Genomic DNA, 18492 nt, shown 5'->3' with positions numbered 1-18492 from the left:
TAATGCGTTAAATATTGAGCCATTTTCCAAAGGGTAGATGGCTGCAGTAACTGCATCTTTAATACGACTGGAATACCCGAAAGATATCCGCCCTTGGCATCCACTTTGAAAATAGGCGATACCCACCGAAGCGAGCCCGGGGATCGCCCGGGTATGAAAGTGGACAAACTTGGGCGGGGAGAGGAGAGAGCGGGAAGGGGGAGAGGGAGAGAGGAGAGGGGGGGGAAGGCGAAGTCTGCGGAGATGCTGGGCGTGAAAGATGTGTGTTGTGAAACGTGGTTTTTCGTTTCGACAAGGCTCCCCGTGAGCTCCCCAAAAATCCGAGCGCTCCGGGACCTAGCGCCAGCCGCCGCGCGTAGAGGAACCAAGTTTCTCCGGTGGCCTCGCTGGAGTTGTAGTGGCAGCAGGAGACGCGGGAGGAGGAACCACCGTCAAGAACCACGAAATATACCGACGAAGACTGCAGTGGCAATAGCAGCAGCAGCAACTGTGGCGTGCCTGTGTGTCTCCAAGGGGCGGAAGTAGCGGTAGCAGCGCCACTGCCACCTTTGGAACCTGCAGGAGGTCTCGGTCGAGAGCCCTGGAAGCTACCAGGTAAAAAAAAAAACAAGAAGACGAAGCGGTAAACAAACGACGAGTTTGTGAATGAGACCCGACGGACTTGTCATCGATGTTTAGAGCCCTGGAAACTACAAGGTGAAAATAAGAAGAAGAAGAAGAAGGCGGAGAAGAAGTTAACTAGAGAGGAAGAAGGAAAACACAGGGGAAGGCGTGAGTTTGCAGACGAGACCCGACGACGAATTTGGGGTAGGGAAGAGAGTTGATGGCTGCTGATGGCAAGAATGCCAGAGGGTGTGTGGGTTGCATCAAGATTCCCCCGTCCGTCCGTCCGGGAGGAGCGTTTCTGAGGACTCGCCAGTGAGTCAGGAAGGCGAGGAGGGACGTGCCCGATTGGTTTTTCCACTCAGGAAGGCAGACACGGAGAAAGGTAGCAAAAGATAGAAAGAGAAACAGAAAGAACTGGCCAGTGAGATGCAGTGCTCAAAAGGGGAAAGGATAATGAGATAAAACGCAGGTGATAAAGAAAAGTTGCGATAGATTTTCCTGAATGGTGCACAGCGGTGGTGTACAGTGATGCGAAGGTCCGATTCGTGAATGGCCGAAGGAACTCGGGAGGTTTGAAGGGATGAATGAGGGTTGAGTTAGTGAATGGAAAACGATAGAAATCAGTGGTTATTCACGAGGTGAAGTCAGTGAACTGTATTGAAATGTTACCATAGATAATGGAAGAATTCCGTTGCGAAATAAGTGAATATAATTGAACAATTAGTGACTAATGCAGGTAGGGAGGTTTACGACTAAAATTCAGGCTTCTGCAAATTGACAAAGTAATCAACTCAATAAAACGAGGAATAAAAAATGGGAAAACGACCTCTCTCAATGCCCAACTAAAAAAAAAATTCACTCGACACAAAAAATGGCCAGGCACAACATAAGAAGATGAGCCACAACCAACGAAAGAGAGAAAAAGATAAAAGAGGAGAATACCTAGAGCGAAATACAAAAACAGAAGACAGTCAGTGACGGGAGTAGAGTGTTGTTGTAACCGACTGGTCGATATCTGTCGGAAGTCGACCGTAGGAGAATGAGGAAATACCCGCTGGTTGCCGAGTCATGACGGGGCTACATGCCGGCGATGTAAGTTAAACCGTGATTTTTTATGGTTATTATTATTATTATGGCTTTTGGTAAGGCTCCGAAGAGTTCTAGAGTCCGTGGGGTGAGAACAAACTTGGACCTTCAAACTAGACACCTTTGTGTTCCATTTCAACTTTTTCTTGATATTTAAATCAATTATTGTTATTATTTATTATTATTATATTATTATTATTAATTATTATTATTATTATTATTATTATTATTATTATTATCATTACTGGGCTAATACATTTGACGTGTTTATATGACCATTTCAACGTTCACATATGTGCAAAATATTTTTCCATGGGACGTTTGATCTTGTAAGGAGCTAAATCTGTGACACAGTTGAGCAAATAATAATAATGATGATAACGTTGATACAATAAGGGCTGAATTCTAAAGGCACAATTTAGAAATTAAAGATAAAAATAAAGCAGCTTTCTCAAAACTATATCTAACGCAGAGAGAGAGAGAGAGAGAGAGAGAGAGAGAGAGAGAGAGAGAGAGAGTATATAACACATTTTCATACTGACAAAGTTAACCAAACACCAAAAACTAAAAAAAATAAAATACTCCCGGAGTTTGGTGAATGAACATCTCGTGGCCTCATGAATGAGATGAGCAAATGAGTGAAAAATCCGCGCATGAACCTTTTGAGTATTATAAATAAAAAAAACTTGATTTAAAAAAAAATATCTCCCAACTATAGCTCTTCCGAACTAACAAGAAATATACGTAAAGAGAAGTGGGAATATTAGGAGAAAATTAATATCTTGTTAACCACTTTAATTTCTATAATTCTGATATTATTAAAATAATATTTTCATATGTTTATCACAAATTACAAACTCATATTACTTGCAAATAATGAAGTTAACATTTCCATTCTGTAATTTTTTACCATATTTCAAGTTTCTGTATATTTCTGTTTTCCTGTGAGTACGGGTTTCAGCCGGAGCACAAAATAAAAATTATGTACATTAAACAATCTTGTCTAATTAAGTGGACTGGAGCCATTACCTAGAAAATAAGGTTTATGTATAGCTATTTATATATATATATATATATATATATATATATATATATATATATATATATATATATATATTGTTAGGAACAATCGTTTACCAATTGTTCCCTTGGTGGATTGTTGCCTCCTTTGTTTTTTTTTTTTTTAATTGCTGGCGAGTTGACGTCTGGTGGATGGCGTCAAACTTTCGTCAGTCAGGTTCTGGAGGGCAGAACAAAACCAGTCAGTCAGTCAGTCAGAGGCAGTCAGGTATAGTTATCTGTGGACCAGCATGAGGCTGCGTCAGGTACTGGATACCTGGTTATTTGGTTGAAGTCGTCGTTTGGAGTATAACTTCGAGTTGGAGGTCGGCAGTTAGCATTATCGTGTTTTCGTCGTCGAGAGGACGGTGTCGAGAGCGTCCTCACTGAGAAGCACAATGGCGTGTTTTCGTCGTCAAGAGGACGACGTGTCGAGTGCGACCTCACTGGGCAGCAGCAGTGACGTGGTTTCGTCAAGTGGTCGAGGAGGACTTCCATACTGCATCTGAGGACGAGATGGTTGTTGTATCAACTCTGTCTTGATCGTCCAGCATTCGAGGAGGATGTCCATATTGTCTCCAAGGACGAGATGGTTGTCGTATCGGCTCTATCTTGATCGTCCGGCATTGGACTGTTGTCTTCATTGTTTGAGGAAGTGTCCCCGTTTTTGCTCTTAGTATCATTATGCTGCTTCAGTGTCAATTTTAGTTATGTATACGCTGCCTATTTCTATTTATTATATTTTAGATTGTTATTGCCCTTATACAGCCTATTTGTGATTATTCTTTTATTATTTAGATTGTGATTTTCATGGCTTTGTTATTGAAGGGTGGATTTATGGTTTCTTAGACTGGTTTTAAATAATTAATTATTATTGTTAGTTTGTAATTTTTTTGCGTTTTTGCCACCCACCCACAACCTTGACTCGCTGTACATAATGTATTTAACTCTTGTAAATAAATTAATTTTAAGGTAACTTTTTGATTTTTGTTATGCTCCTCCCTCCTTTGTTTGTCACCTGTCATCAGTCATTACAGCCCAATTGCTTATTATTTTTAAGAACCTGTCGATCTCGAGAGTCGAGATCGTAATATTGGCGACCTTGCCAGGATTGGTTCTGTTTTGGCTGACGGGGGTGTGGCAGCATCGATGAAGAGGATTTTGTTTGTAAAAAAAAAATTAATAATAATAATTTTTTTTTTCTGTTAGGTGGGGAGGTGTTAGGAACAATCGTTACCAATTGTTCCCTTGGTGGATTGTTGCCTCCTTTGTTTGTTTTTTAATTGCTGGCGAGTTGACGTCGGTGGATGGCGTCAAACTTCGTCAGTCAGGTTCTGGAGGGCAGAACAACCAGTCAGTCAGTCAGTCAGAGGCAGTCGGGTATAATTATCTGTGGACCAGCATGAGGCAGCGTCAGGTACTGGATACCTGGTTATTTGGTTGAAGTCGTCGTTTGGAGTATAACTTCGAGTTGGAGGTCGGCAGTTAGCATTATCGTGTTTCGTCGTCGATGAGGACGACGTGTCGAGAGCGTCTCACTGAGAAGCAACAATGCGTTTTTCGTCGTCAAGAGGACGACGTGTCGAGTGCGGACCTCACTGGGCAGCAGCAGTGACGTGGTTTCGTCAAGTGGTCGAGGAGGACTTCCATACTGCATCTGAGGACGAGATGGTTGTTGTATCAACTCTGTCTTGAATCATCCAGCATTCGAGGAGGATGTCCATATTGTCTCCAAGGACGAGATGGTTGTCGTATCGGCTCTATCTTGATCGTCCGGCATTGGACTGTTGTCTTCATTGTTTGAGGAAGTGTCCCCGTTTTGCTCTTAGTATCATTATGCTGCTTCAGTGTCAATTTTTAGTTAGTTATTACGCTGCCTATTTCTATTTATTATATTAGCTTTAGGTTTTCTTGTGAGTTCCCGAGAACCAGGTATTTGTTCTCTTGAACATTCTGTACAAATACTGGTGAGAGCTTGTCAAGACCCGAACTCCAAATAAATATTACTCAGACAATTAACTTTAGAATTGCTATTTACTTAACGATATATTTATTATTTATTACAACTGGAATTTTCGGACATAAATTATTATTTCAACGAATAAAAAAGCCAAGATTAATGTGGATCGATTTGGCGAAAGCAAATATTTGAGAAAAATGAAGCTTTGATATTGCACTTTTCAAAGTCGCTATTCCAGTCTGTATGCAGGCTATTTCTAATAAGGATTTAACTTAAGTAGTTGTGGAACTAAAGAAAAACAGGAGTTTGTCAGACAAAACAGGAGTTTATAGCAAGTATAAACATTTAAAAAAATGCAATTTGCTTGGAATACTCAAATTTGATTGAAATTAAGGCAATGCTAGTAAGACTCCACACGGATAATTTTAATTTTCTGCTAAAATTCCCGATTTTAATATAGAATTAACAGCAGTAGACAAATATTACAAAAGATACTGAGCTTTTTGAATCCTAATTCTTCCAAATACAGGCTATTCTGGCCAATATTTTACACATCTAATCTAACTCCTGAACTAAAAAGAAAAGAAAATAGAATAGCTTGACTGACTATAAACAGACTTGGACAAAATTTCCTTCAAAATATTAAGGTTCGAATCTATAGCCTTGCAATAAACTCAGGCTATGTCGATGGGATTTGACAATGGAGTTTTGTATTAAACACAATATATCCTAACGAGATTGCAGCTATGCAATAAACTCAGACTATTCTTATAAGATTCGACAAAGCAGCAATGAACAAAGGCTATTCTAACAAGATTCGACAAAGCAGTTCTTGCAATACACCCAGGCTATTCTAAAGAGATTTGACAAAGCAGTTTTGCAATAATCTTATGCTATTCTAATAAGATTCGACAAAGTAGTTATGCAATGAACACAGGCTATTCTACCAAGATTCGACAAGGCAGTCTTTGCAATACACTCAGGCTATTCTAACGAGATTCGACAAAACGTTTTTGTAATAAACTCAGGCTATTCCAACAAGATTCGACAAAGTAGTTATGCAATGAACACAGGCTATTCGGCAGTTTTTGCAATATACTCAGGCTATTCGAGCAAGATTTGACAAAGCAGTTTTTGCAATAAATTCAGGCTATCATTATAAGAATTTGACAGTACGGTTTTGCAATAAACATTGGCTATTCCCAAGAGCTTTGACAGAGCCGTTTTTGCAATAAACACTGGCTATTCCCAAGAGCTTTGACAGAGCAGTTTTTGCAATAAACACTGGCTACTGTCTCGAGCTTTGACAACACAGTTTTGACTCCCTACTTGCAGACAGAGAGAGAGAGAGAGAGAGAGAGAGAGAGAGAGAGAGAGAGAGAGAGAGAGAGTAGCTTGGCAGTGAATGAATGGTAGAGGGTAACAGGTAACCAAATTGAGAATGGCGTGGTTATCTAAGTGGACGGGGCGTGACTCTAAAAGACCTAAGAATGGGTGCAGCTGACGACACACACGCACACACACACACACACACACACACACCACACACTATATTTATATATACTGATATACTGAAAATTAACCACTAAATCTTTAATTTTTCTCTTAACATTAAACCAGATTCCCTTCAATCATAAATTAAAACCTACATAGCAGGCGAATACGTATAATAACTAATAAATATACACACATACGCAGTCGATTCACGTGGATAAATTAACTCGTGTATTCCTTTCTCGGAAAGGAAAGCTAATTAGCATATGTTATATTTCAGACTCCGTAGAGGTATATGGCTATCAAGATTAGCTATGAGTCAGCTGATGATTTAATTAGTTTTTTTTTATTAACACCCACACACACACACACACACACACACACACACACACACACACACACCCTTCGCTCTCATATATCGAATTTTGCGGGTTCGAGTCCTGCTACGTGCGACAGAAGAATTCCTTATTTGAGAGAGAGAGAGAGAGAGAGAGAGAGAGAGAGAGAGAGAGAGAGAGAGAGAGAGAGAGAGATTTTCCAGGCATTTAATGAAGACCGCATTACAACCTTTGACTACCATACCACCTTGAGTGGGTTAAGACACTCTCTCTCTCTTATTGACGGTGGGCATTCTTCTGGATTCTCCTGGGCACTGTGGGCACGAGCCTTAACGGTACAGAGGTGCCTTAAACGTGGTGACGCCCATAGCAGGAGATATTAGCGACGTTGGCAGGTGCCCACACTCTTCATGAACGAGAGAGAGAGAGAGAGAGAGAGGAGAGAGAGAGAGAGAGAGAGGAAAGATTGTATGGGCGAGTTGGCGTTATTCTAACCGTGAGGGATTTGCGCAAATTCATACTAAGATTGAAGTGATTTACGCAAATTATTATTGAGACTGATTATTCTAACCGTGATATATTTGCGCAAATTGATACTGCGATTGAAGGCGAGCGCAAATTCACACTAAGATTGATATGGAGATTTGCGCAAATTCTTAATAAGATCGAAGGAGATTTGCGCAAATTCTTAATAAGATTGAAGGAGATTTGCGCAAATTCTTAATAAGATGGAAGGAGATTTGCGTAAATTCTTAATAAGATTGATGGAGATTTGCGCAAATTCTTAATAAGATTGAAGGAGATTTGCGCAAATCCATAGTAAGACAGAAGGTGATTTGCGCAAGTTGTTACCGAGTCTGATTATTCTAACCGTTGATATTTGCGCAAATTAACATAAAGACTAAAGGCGATTTACTCAAATTATTAATAAGATTAATTACTTTAACCGTGAGAGAAGTTTGTCAAAATTAATATTAAGATTGAAACAATTTGCGTAAATTCTTACGAAGATTGTTTAACTGAGAGATTTGCCGAAATTGATTATAAGTTTAAACAGATTCTAATTTTCATTCGTATTCCGATAAGGAAATAAATACTTTTGCAAAACATTGTCACGCGTGACGTACTGACCATTTGCCACGGCAACAATAAATGGTTTAATTTCTTCGTTACCAAAAGCAATTAGAGGGCGGACAGAAAAATTCTTTTACAACAAACTAAAAAAAGGCTGATAATGAATTTTTTGAGAGCTAAATCACTCGCTCAAAATAATATCGCTCTCGCCAAATGATAGAAAATTTGCTCCTTAATAATCTTGGAGATACGTAGAATGTTCTGACTTTTCGCAAGATTTGTCAAAATTCCATTAAAAAATTTGTCTACAATCTATACTTTTAATTATGATTTTTAACAACGTTTTTGCCATTTTTCTCAATATAATTACTGTCATTACCATGACTATGAGTACTATTTCCCCCACTTCTTCAGCAACTGCGGGGATATTACCGATTATAATTTTTTTTATCATATTATCTCATGTATCTAGATTGTGTGTATGTTAAAGTCTCCGCTTTGTGTGTTCCATGTATATGGTCTTCAGCTGACATAAGAATTATTATTATTATTATTATTATTTATTATTATTATTATTATTAGTAGTAGTAGTAGTAGTAGTAGTAGTAGTAGTAGTAGTAGTAGTAGTAGTCGACATAGCGCCATCAACACTGAACGACATACACTGACGTCGATAGATGAAAATTTACAACACAAAAAAGCGGTTATAAAAGAGATATTACAACGTTATAACAACCCACCGACGATTAATTGATACAACACATCGGCGCTAATCTTGGCCATAAATAACCGAGGAGTTGAACAGCTTCTGGAATTACTTTGACTGAAGCTTCAGTTAACTTTTCTCTTATACCTCTTGATTATGAAAGTCTTTGAGGGTCAGTTTATACCAGTAAGCGACTCTCTCTCTCTCTCTCTCTCTCTCTCTCTCTCTCTCTCTCTCTCTCTCTCTCCTTCCATACGATCTCCGCAATACGCTAAATAAAAACGTATAATTATAAACATGGAGAAAAGGGCGCGTTCATTAAGACTATAGGACCTCTGGAAACGTATTTACACTAATAGCTACACGGCCAGGTAAACTACCCACGCTTTAATTACAGGTGTTCGAACTGATTTCGGACGTCGGTCTTGGACCAGGGAAACTATTATAACTATCTCGGAGGAAATTAGGGCTTGGGTACTTTAATGCAGTAGACACATTTGTGTGTATATATATGTATATATTTATATGTGTAAATATATGTATATGTATGTATATATTTATATAAGAGCATACATATATGTATATATGTACACATACATACATACACACACTATATATATATATATATATAAATATATATCATATATAATATATATATATATATATATATATATATAGTGTATGTGTGTGTTCATAGACAAATATATATATGTTATGTAATATATATATATATATATATATATATATATATATATATGACTGGTAAAAGTGTTCTGTAAACAACAGAATTCCATCTAATAAAAGGAGCCCATAAAAAAACACCACAATGTAGAGAGAAAGTACTATATTTCAGAGACTGCTGTCTCTCTCTTCAGGTAGGTATACCTGAAGAGAGAGACAGCAGTCTCTGAAATATAGTACTTTTCTCTTACATTGTGGTGTTTTTATGGGCTCCTTTTATTAGTATATATATATATATATATACATACATATATATATATATATATATATATATATATATATATATATATATATATATAGAGAGAGAGAGAGAGAGAGAGATGATTGAGAGAAGAGAGAGAGAGAGAGAAGAATGTTTTAATGATAGTATGGCAGTACTGATCTATTTGAAACATCAAACCAGCGTGACGAGAATGGAGGTCAACCAAAATGAATAATAATAATTTATGTGCAATACGGACAAACGAAAATGAAAAACAAGACAGTAAACAAATGAGTATTGACGTAAATCAGTCAATAAACAATGTATTAAAAATTAAAAAATTAGCATAGGTGAAAGATAACCCTTAAAAGTAATGACAGGTAAAGTCTTCGATAATTAAACGCAGCAAAAACACTTGGAAACTACATTTTAAAACTACATTTTCACCTTGTAAAAGCGAGAGAAAGGAGAAACGTGCGAGACTGAAAACGTCTCCGCTATAATATTTTCCTTAACGAAAGCCCAAATTGTGCTGCGGGCATTGTTAGGACAGTCTCCACCCAAGCGATAATGTTAGTACTTACGCCTGCAACGGAATGAATACAATAGACAACAAAGAATTCTATGAATAAAAAAAAGGGGGTATTCTATGTCTTTTGTTTCTTTGGGTCTCGGGGTTTTTGTCTGGCGAGATTTTTTAATCGGTGGATTATCAAAGCGAATGTGCTTTTGGGACGTGTCTTGAGGTATCTATAATAAATCAGGTTTTTTTCTTTTTTTTCATAAAATTAACTTCGCTTATTCAAGTTTCTTTTCAAAATAATCAATAACCTTGCAACTAAACCCTTGTTAAAATTAAGAACCCTACAATTCAACCCTTGTTAAAATAAATGTCGTTACTATTAACCTTGTCATAATGAACAGCCTCTCAGGTTCATCAATGAAAATATCAAATATCAAAGAATTTCTTAATATTTAAACTAAAATCATTAAAGTGTTTTTTATATAAATTAATAAACTTACAATTTAACCCATGTTAAAAGTAACAGCTTTTGAATTCAGTCCTCGTTAAAATACTTATATTTAAAATAAACTCATTAAATTTTTTTTATAAATTGATAAACTTACAATTTAACCCTTGTTGAAATTAACAGCTTTAGAATTCACCCCACGTTAAAATATTAAACCTTGAAACTTAACTTTTATTAAGCTAATGAACTTAATTTAATCAAAACGAATTAAAATATTTTAAAAATATGAACAATAAATTGAAAAGATTAAATTTATGGACATTAATAAAAATAATCTAGATATTTGGCCACCATTAAAATGGATATTAATGCAGTTTTGTTAATAATAAAAAAAAATGGGCCTTATTCCTCTTCGACTTGACCATTATTTAAATGAATAACGACGTCAATGCTCTGACAATATAGCCATTACTATAATTAAAAATGTTGTATTTGTGCATTATCAAAATGAAGAACCCTGCAAATTGGTCGCTACCAAATCAATTACCTTGTAATGTAATCACCATAACAACGAATTTTCAATTATAATTATCTTGTAATTCATCTGTTATTTACTAATTATTTTGACGTTTCTTTTTAGTTATTGCAGAAAAATTATTACGTATATATAAATTCTATCGTCCTCCAAAACCGGAGAGAGAGAGGAGAGAGAGAGAGAGAGAGAGAGAGAGAGAGAGAGAGAGACAGGGGCAACCCTTAATGATAACTTGAGCGCCGAAATCCTATCAATCACCATTGTCCATTGACTGCAAAGATCATAAAGAATATTGATAAGGAAAAAACTAACTGGCATAGTAGTTTCTTTAGCTTGAATTTCAGTATTTTATTCTTACTGTTGATTCAAGGTTAGTTAGTGACAAATGGGAAGTAAGGCGCCCTGGACCTATGGCCTGAAGGTAAACTTGAATAATGCCCACAGATTAAAATCAATTTGTAAATGAACTTTTTTTTTTTTACCTGCTGAACTATAAGAAAAAGTCTCTCATGATTGAAGGTGATGTATGTGAATATGGTTCGGAGTAATGAATGACGAGTCAGATTTGAATAATCAATAACAGTTCAGGTTTGAATTATTATGTACTGCCGCCTTTCAGTGATGTTGACGCACCTATAGGGGATTCATCAGGTGCATAAACATTGTAAGAACTATTCATTCAAGGAGTTTACAAATTCAAATAGTATTTATTTTTTACGTTGCCAAAACAGATATCGTATTTTTTCGAAATTCTCGAATGAAAATAATTTCAGATAGTGAAGGTAAGTAACATCCCAGAGTAGTTTTTAATTTTTGTTATAACCATTTGGGATTGAAACCATTCTTTTGAGAAAGTAACTTCAAAATCTAAAAAGAATATATATATTTTAAGATTAAATCGATATTTATAGCAAGTTTGGGATATACCAATTTATCTCCAGTGGGCAAATATTCTTTGACACGCTCAAAATCATAAGGAGGTAGTTAAAAAATGACAAATAGAAAAATATGATAAAAATAGGCAGAAAAAGGGTGGGTGATCAGCATCCCAATCTGCAGCCCTCTAGTCCCAATGGTTTTTAAGATCTGAGGGTGGACAGAAAAGGTGCGGATGGAGACTAGTTTTCTTTTTAAAAAATGATAAATAAATAAATAAATAAAAATAAAAGGAAAACGGGAGCAGCAAAACAGAAAACGAGTCCATGCGTATCACTTGTACCAAAAACCGCATTCAATCTCCCACACTGAAGGATTATTACGAATTACCCAAAAAACATCTATATCAAGATACCCCACGTCCTGGAGTATGAGTGAGTACGAGTGAGGTTTACCTGATTGGGAATCGCTGATTAAATCAATTGGGGAAGGGGGAGAGGGGTCTGGATTGGACCCTATGGCTAAATTTTTGCATAAATACGCCCTCGTCTGAGGAGTGATCTACCTGTGCAGGTAATAATGTGACGGTGATTGAAGTGATAAATAGGGTGGGTTGTAGTACAGTTTAAGTACTGGGCCGCTTTTTTTTTCTTTTATTGATTCTGCTCCGGGCAAGAAGTGAAAGGTTAATAATAATAATAATAATAATAATAATAATAATAATAATAATAATAATAATAATAATAATAATAATAATAATAATAATATAATGAATAATAATAATAACTATAATATCAGCATAAGCAAGGCCACACACACACATATATATATATATAGATATATATATATATATATATATATATATATATCTATATATATATATATATAATATATATATATTATATATATATATATATTATATATATATATATATATATAGATATATATATATATATAGATATATATATATATATTAATAATACGGGTACAAAGTAGTAAAAAAAAAAATAGATTCATAATAAAGCATGACTATCGTAATAATAATAATAATAATAATAATAATTACTATCAAGAACCGAAGAAACAATAACGGAAGAGAGAGAGAGAGAGAGAGAGAGAGAGAAGAGACGAGTAGGAGAGAGAGTGTGTGTGTGTGGTCAGGGCTTTAGGAATTAACTCCAATCTTTGACCAAGAATTTTGACGTGAACGCAACAGGAGAGTCTTAGGGAAAGTGTCAAAGCACCACCAATGTTCACTACAAGGATTCATACACACTAACGCTGGTGTCCCACTAAATCAATAACACGGAGGCTATATCATTAAACTACTAGGTTAGTGGTATAAAAATCAGCAAATGATTGTCAAATGGGGCCATGTGTTTTCGAGTGAATTTTCCACTTAATGTGGAGTGAGACAGGGAAGTTTACTTTCACCTCACCTGTTTAATGTATAAATGGATGACCTCTCACATAGGCTGAGTCAAATTAAAGTGGGATGTTATTTAAACAACATGATTTTAAACCATTTGCTGTACGCTGATGATATTGTTTTATTTGCTCCTTCAGTAGGTGGGCTGCAGCAGCTTATAAACATTTGTTGTGATTTTATGTCTGACAGACTTCTATTGTTAAATGTAAAGAAGACCAAATGTATAATTTTTCTAAAAGTAAGCTCTGTCCAAGTAATATATCACCTATTGTTGTTAATAATGCACATATAGACTTTGTACCGGAAATAAAGTACCTAGGATATTATCTTACTGCTCAAAATTCGGACGATGCCCACGTAGAATATTTGAATAGAGGCCTATGTGCGAGGGGCAATATGATTTTAAGGAACTTTTTTAAATGTAGCGATGATGTCAAAAAAATGCTTTCTCAGAGTTTTTGTACAAGTTTTTAAGGCATTTCTTTGGTTGTCAGAGCGAAAAAACGGACTATGAATAAGCTGAGAGTATGCCACAACGATAGCCTACGAAGGGCTCTTGGGCATTCCGAGGAGGCATGCAAGCGCATCCGCTCTTTTTGTGGCTTTTGGTCAGCCACCTTTTCAAGAACTGAGGCGCAAAACCATTATATGCTATTTGCAAAGGCTGAAGAATTCTGAAAACTGTATTATGAAGAGGGTTGCCCACCCAGTTTACTTGTATAATTCAATTATTTTTAAACACTGGAAAAGCCTCATTTACGCTTAGTGCATTTGGTGCGCTCCTCATGCAAGAACATAGTATTTCCTTGTTTTGTTCTGATATGCTACATATGTATATGCCCTTTTAGTAGGAAGAATCACTTAGTTTCATTATCCGCATCTCATTCATATCATAATTTTTCACCTCCCTTTCATAATCATTTCTCATACTTATTTTAAATTTTATCCTCATAGATTTTGGAGGCTTTTTATGTTTGTGTGTGTATATGTATGTTTGTCTATGGCCATTTATGTCCGAAATAAAGTTTTGAATTTGAATTTGAATACTGATATTTTAGGAGTATAAAATATTAATTCAGCTAATATTTTCGGTTGAATTTATTGTTAGACTAAATATGCAAAACACAAAGAAAAAAAATAGAAGTGTGTTATAAGGGTTGTATAATATGGAGGATACTCTTAAGATAATATTATAATAATAATAATAATAATAATAATAATAATAATAATAATAATAATAATAATATAATATATTATATACATATATATTTTTTTTGCTCTATCACAGTCCTCCAATTCGACTGGGTGGTATTTATAGTGTGGGGTTTCCGGCTTGCATCCTGCCTCCTTAGAGTCCATCACTTTTCTTACTATGTGCGCCGTTTCTAGGATCACACTCTTCTGCATGAGTCCTGGAGCTACTTCAGCCTCTAGTTTTTCTAGATTCCTTCCTTTTCAGGGATCTTGGGATGTGCCTAGTGCTCCTATGATTATGGGTACGATTTCCACTGGCATATCCCATATCCTTCTTATTTCTATTTTCAGATCTTGATACTTATCCATTTTTTCCCTCTCTTTCTCTTCAACTCTGGTGTCCCATGGTATTGCGACATCAATGAGTGATACTTTCTTCTTGACTTTGTCAATCAACGTCACGTCTGGTCTATTTGCACGTATCACCCTATCAGTTCTGATACCATAGTCCCAGAGGATCTTTGCCTGATCGTTTTCTATCACTCCTCAGGTTGGTGCTCGTTCCACTTATTACTGCGAAGGTAGCTGATGTTTCTTGCACAGGCTCCAGTGGAGGGCTTTTGCCACTGAATCATGCCTCTTTTTGTACTGGTTCTGTGCAAGTGCCGGAGCATTCACTTGCTATGTGTTTATGGTTTCATTTTCATATTGCACTTCCTACATATGGGAGAGATGTTATTTCCGTCTATCGTTCTTTGAACATATCTGGTTCTTAGGGCCTGATCTTGTGCCGCTGTTATCATTCCTTCAGTTTCCTTCTTTAGCTCTCCCCTCTGTAGCCATTGTCATGTGTCATCGCTGGCTAGTTCTTTAGTCTGTCTCATGTATTGTCCGTGCATTGGTTTGTTGTGCCATCCTCTGTTCTGTCTGTCATTCTCCTGTCTCTGTATTTTCTTTTGGGTCTTCGTCTACTTTTATTAGTACTTCTTCCCATGCACTCTTTAGCTACTCGTCCTCACTGGTTTTCAGATATTACCCCAGTGCTTTGTTCTCGATGTTGACGCAGTCCTCTATACTTAGTAGTCCTCTCTCTCCTTCCTTTCGTGTTATGTATAGTCTGTCCGTATTTGCTCTTGGGTGTATTGCTTTGTGTATTGTCATATGTTTCCTGGTTTTCTGATCTATGCTGCGGAGTTATGCCTTCGCCCATTCCACTATTCCTGCGCTGTATCTGATTACTGGCACTGCCCATGTGTTTATGGCTTTTATCATGTTTCCGGCGTTGAGTTTTGACTTGAGTATCGCCTTGAGTCTCTGCATAATTATTATTATTATTATTATTATTATTATTATTATTATTATTGTTATAATCTTAAAACAATGCTTGAATAACTTGATATAACCATAAAGAATTATAGTAAAAGCTACGAGAATCGAGCGCTGGTCCTTCAGTTTGGTAGTCTAACTGAACCATTTTTAATTCATGAGAGATCATAGCCATATTGCTATACCAATAAGCTACTGATTAAAACAAGGCGTCATCAGCCTCCAGCTTACTCGGGGCGCGTGCTAAAATCTACAGTCAAATAGAGCCTTGTTTCACGAAAGAAAATTGAAATAAACACACTATATATTTTATTAAACATTTTTCCTGTATTGTTTAACATGCATATTATTTCTTACATTTTCATTCTAATAAATAAATCACAAATGTCCTATCCTAAAATTTCTGCGGCTTTAACTCAACGCGAAACACCTTTTTCAGCTAACAGCAATAGAGTAGTTTGTAGGCTTACTCCCCGAGCAAGCGAAAGTCAAGATAAAAACCGTACGTCAACGCGCGCGCGCGCAAAGTCGCCATCACCGACGCTACTATTTCTGGTGGTGGTGCTGCTGCAGGGAAGCCCTCCACAACGATAATGATAAAAATAAACCACTATGTCACTCCGAACCTGGCAATTAGTAACGTAATACAGCCCTTTCGAGTTACAGCTCGGAGTCTTACCTCTTTAACTGGTCCTTGGCACGAGGAGGAGGAGGAGGAGGAGGAGGAGGAGGAGGAGGAGGAGGAGGAGGAGGAGAGGAGATTTTTTTTTTTTTTTTTTTTTTTTTGTCTGGTAAGTCACCCAGAATATTTATTTCGGGCTAATGAGGGAGGTGAACGTGAGGGGCTCTTCGTTCCTTTTTGCATATCTGATTTATGTCTCCGCATTGGCTTGGAAAAATCTTCGAGAGAGAGAGAGAGAGAGAGAGAGAGAGAATAATTGGCGTATAGGCAGAAGGAGGAGGAGATTGTATTTACGCAAGAAATTATTCCGAATGATGGCACGGTTTGCCACGGTAGATACGGATGAGCAGCATTCAACTGATATTGGCTAAATTATGTTAATTATAATCTTGAAAAATTTTGTAAGACGAATTATATGAATAAAATACGATATTCCAAGTTATAACGAATTCAGCGGATATATGATTTTCGTAGATGCGTATATACGCAACAGACGGCTGATATTGGATAAATCATGTGAAATATTACCATGGGAAAATTGCTGAATGTCGAGTAATATGAATGAAATATGATTTTCCAGTTAATAACATATCAGCGGACATATCATATTCACCTTAATTATGTTAAGTCAAAAGCTGACCATTGGTCATTTATAATTCTATTAATTGTCAAAGACGACCATATATAATCGAATCAGTCATTTATATTTACGTAAAATAACAATCGAGTTTTCTGTTCATCGTGTGATGATTGTCACCGAAAATAGATCTACCTTTCGGTGGTCTCGGTATAATGCTGTATGACCCGTGGCCCATGAAACTTTAACTACGGCCCGGTGCTGGCCTGGCCTACGAGTCTATCGTTTCCAGACACACTATAAGGCTAACTTTAACCTTAAATGAAATGGGAATAACTGAGGCTAGAGGGATGCCATTTGGTATGTTTGATGATTGGAGGGTGGACGATCAACATTCCAATTTGCAGCCCTCTAGCCACTTTATAAATGTTTAAGATATGAGGCCGGGCAGAAAAAGTGCGGACGGACATGCAAAGTCGGCACAATAGTTTTTATTTTTTTCAGAAAAATATATGGACAAATCTGAATGTAAAGGCAAAATAATTTAATTTGGCTTGACTGTTATTTATAATAGATATAATATAAGGTTCAGGCCAAAGGCCAAGCGCTGGAACCTATGATGTCATTCAGCGCTGAAACGGATATTGAAAGTGAAAATGTTTGAAGATATGACAGGAGGAAAACCTCGCAGCTGCACTATGAATCAACTGTTAGGACAGGGTGGAAAGTCAGATGGAAGAAAGAGAATATGAAAGGAGGCACAGTAAAAGGAATAAAAAGGATTGCAGCTAGGGGCCGAAGGGACGCTGCAAAGACCCTTAGTAATGCCTACAGAGACCGCTTGAGGTGCACCGGCGGGGTGCTCTCCTACGGAGATTATTTACAAAAATGGCCCTGACTCTCCCTCGAGACTCCAATGTCCACATGGGAACTATTCCCACTACCTCGAATGAATCCCCATACCTGACATTCCATAAACAGGAGACTATAGAATGGGAAAAGAGGCGGTTATCTAATTAACCAGTGGGACTATTGATTTATCGATTAACATCCCTAAAAATAGTTTACGCTTTCCATCACGAAATTTAACATAGAATTAACACAGCTGCAAATACCAGAAAATAAGGGTTTTTTTTCCCCGAGTTGAGGTTAGGTTAATTTATAGCACCCACATACGAATATATTACTATGTCTGTCGAAATCGGATAGATTTTGCTATGGGAAAGTGTACATTGATTTATAGGTAGAGAGTCTACTGGTCACTTTTAGGAGATATTTGTGTTTTTGTAATAGCCACACCGACCTTTTAACAGCCTTTTATCTTCACAGCTTTTACTTGATCTTCCTTTGAGAATCAAAGCTTTGCAGTGAAATGGAGAAAAAAAATATAAATATATATCTTTACTTATCAAAAAGCTATATTTTAAATAGACACGGTATATATTCGAAATAAAATCTGACGGCGAGATAAGCTTTATATGAATAATATATATATATATATATATTATATATATATATATATATATATATATATATATATATATATATATATATGTATATATATTATATATATATATATATATATATATATATATCTATATCTATCTATATATATATATATATATATATCTATATA

General features: G+C 36.4%; 1 protein-coding gene across 1 annotated transcript in view; it reads left to right on the top strand.

Annotated features, from left to right (window-relative positions):
* Positions 1-274: 274 nt before the first annotated feature.
* The window catches only part of LOC135207856 (Krueppel-like factor 4), a 31412-nt gene continuing 13194 nt past the window's right edge, over positions 275-18492 (top strand). Inside the window, exon 1 of the mRNA XM_064239724.1 lies at positions 275-1698. The gene's annotated coding sequence lies outside the window, so the exon portion shown is untranslated. The remainder of the gene's footprint in view (positions 1699-18492) is intronic.

The sequence above is a fragment of the Macrobrachium nipponense genome, chromosome 34 (assembly GCF_015104395.2).
Source record: "Macrobrachium nipponense isolate FS-2020 chromosome 34, ASM1510439v2, whole genome shotgun sequence".
In the NCBI taxonomy this organism is placed as follows: Eukaryota; Metazoa; Arthropoda; class Malacostraca; order Decapoda; family Palaemonidae; genus Macrobrachium; species Macrobrachium nipponense.
The sequence above is the reverse complement of the archived record's forward strand: the minus strand, read 5'-3'. Positions and strand labels throughout refer to the sequence as shown.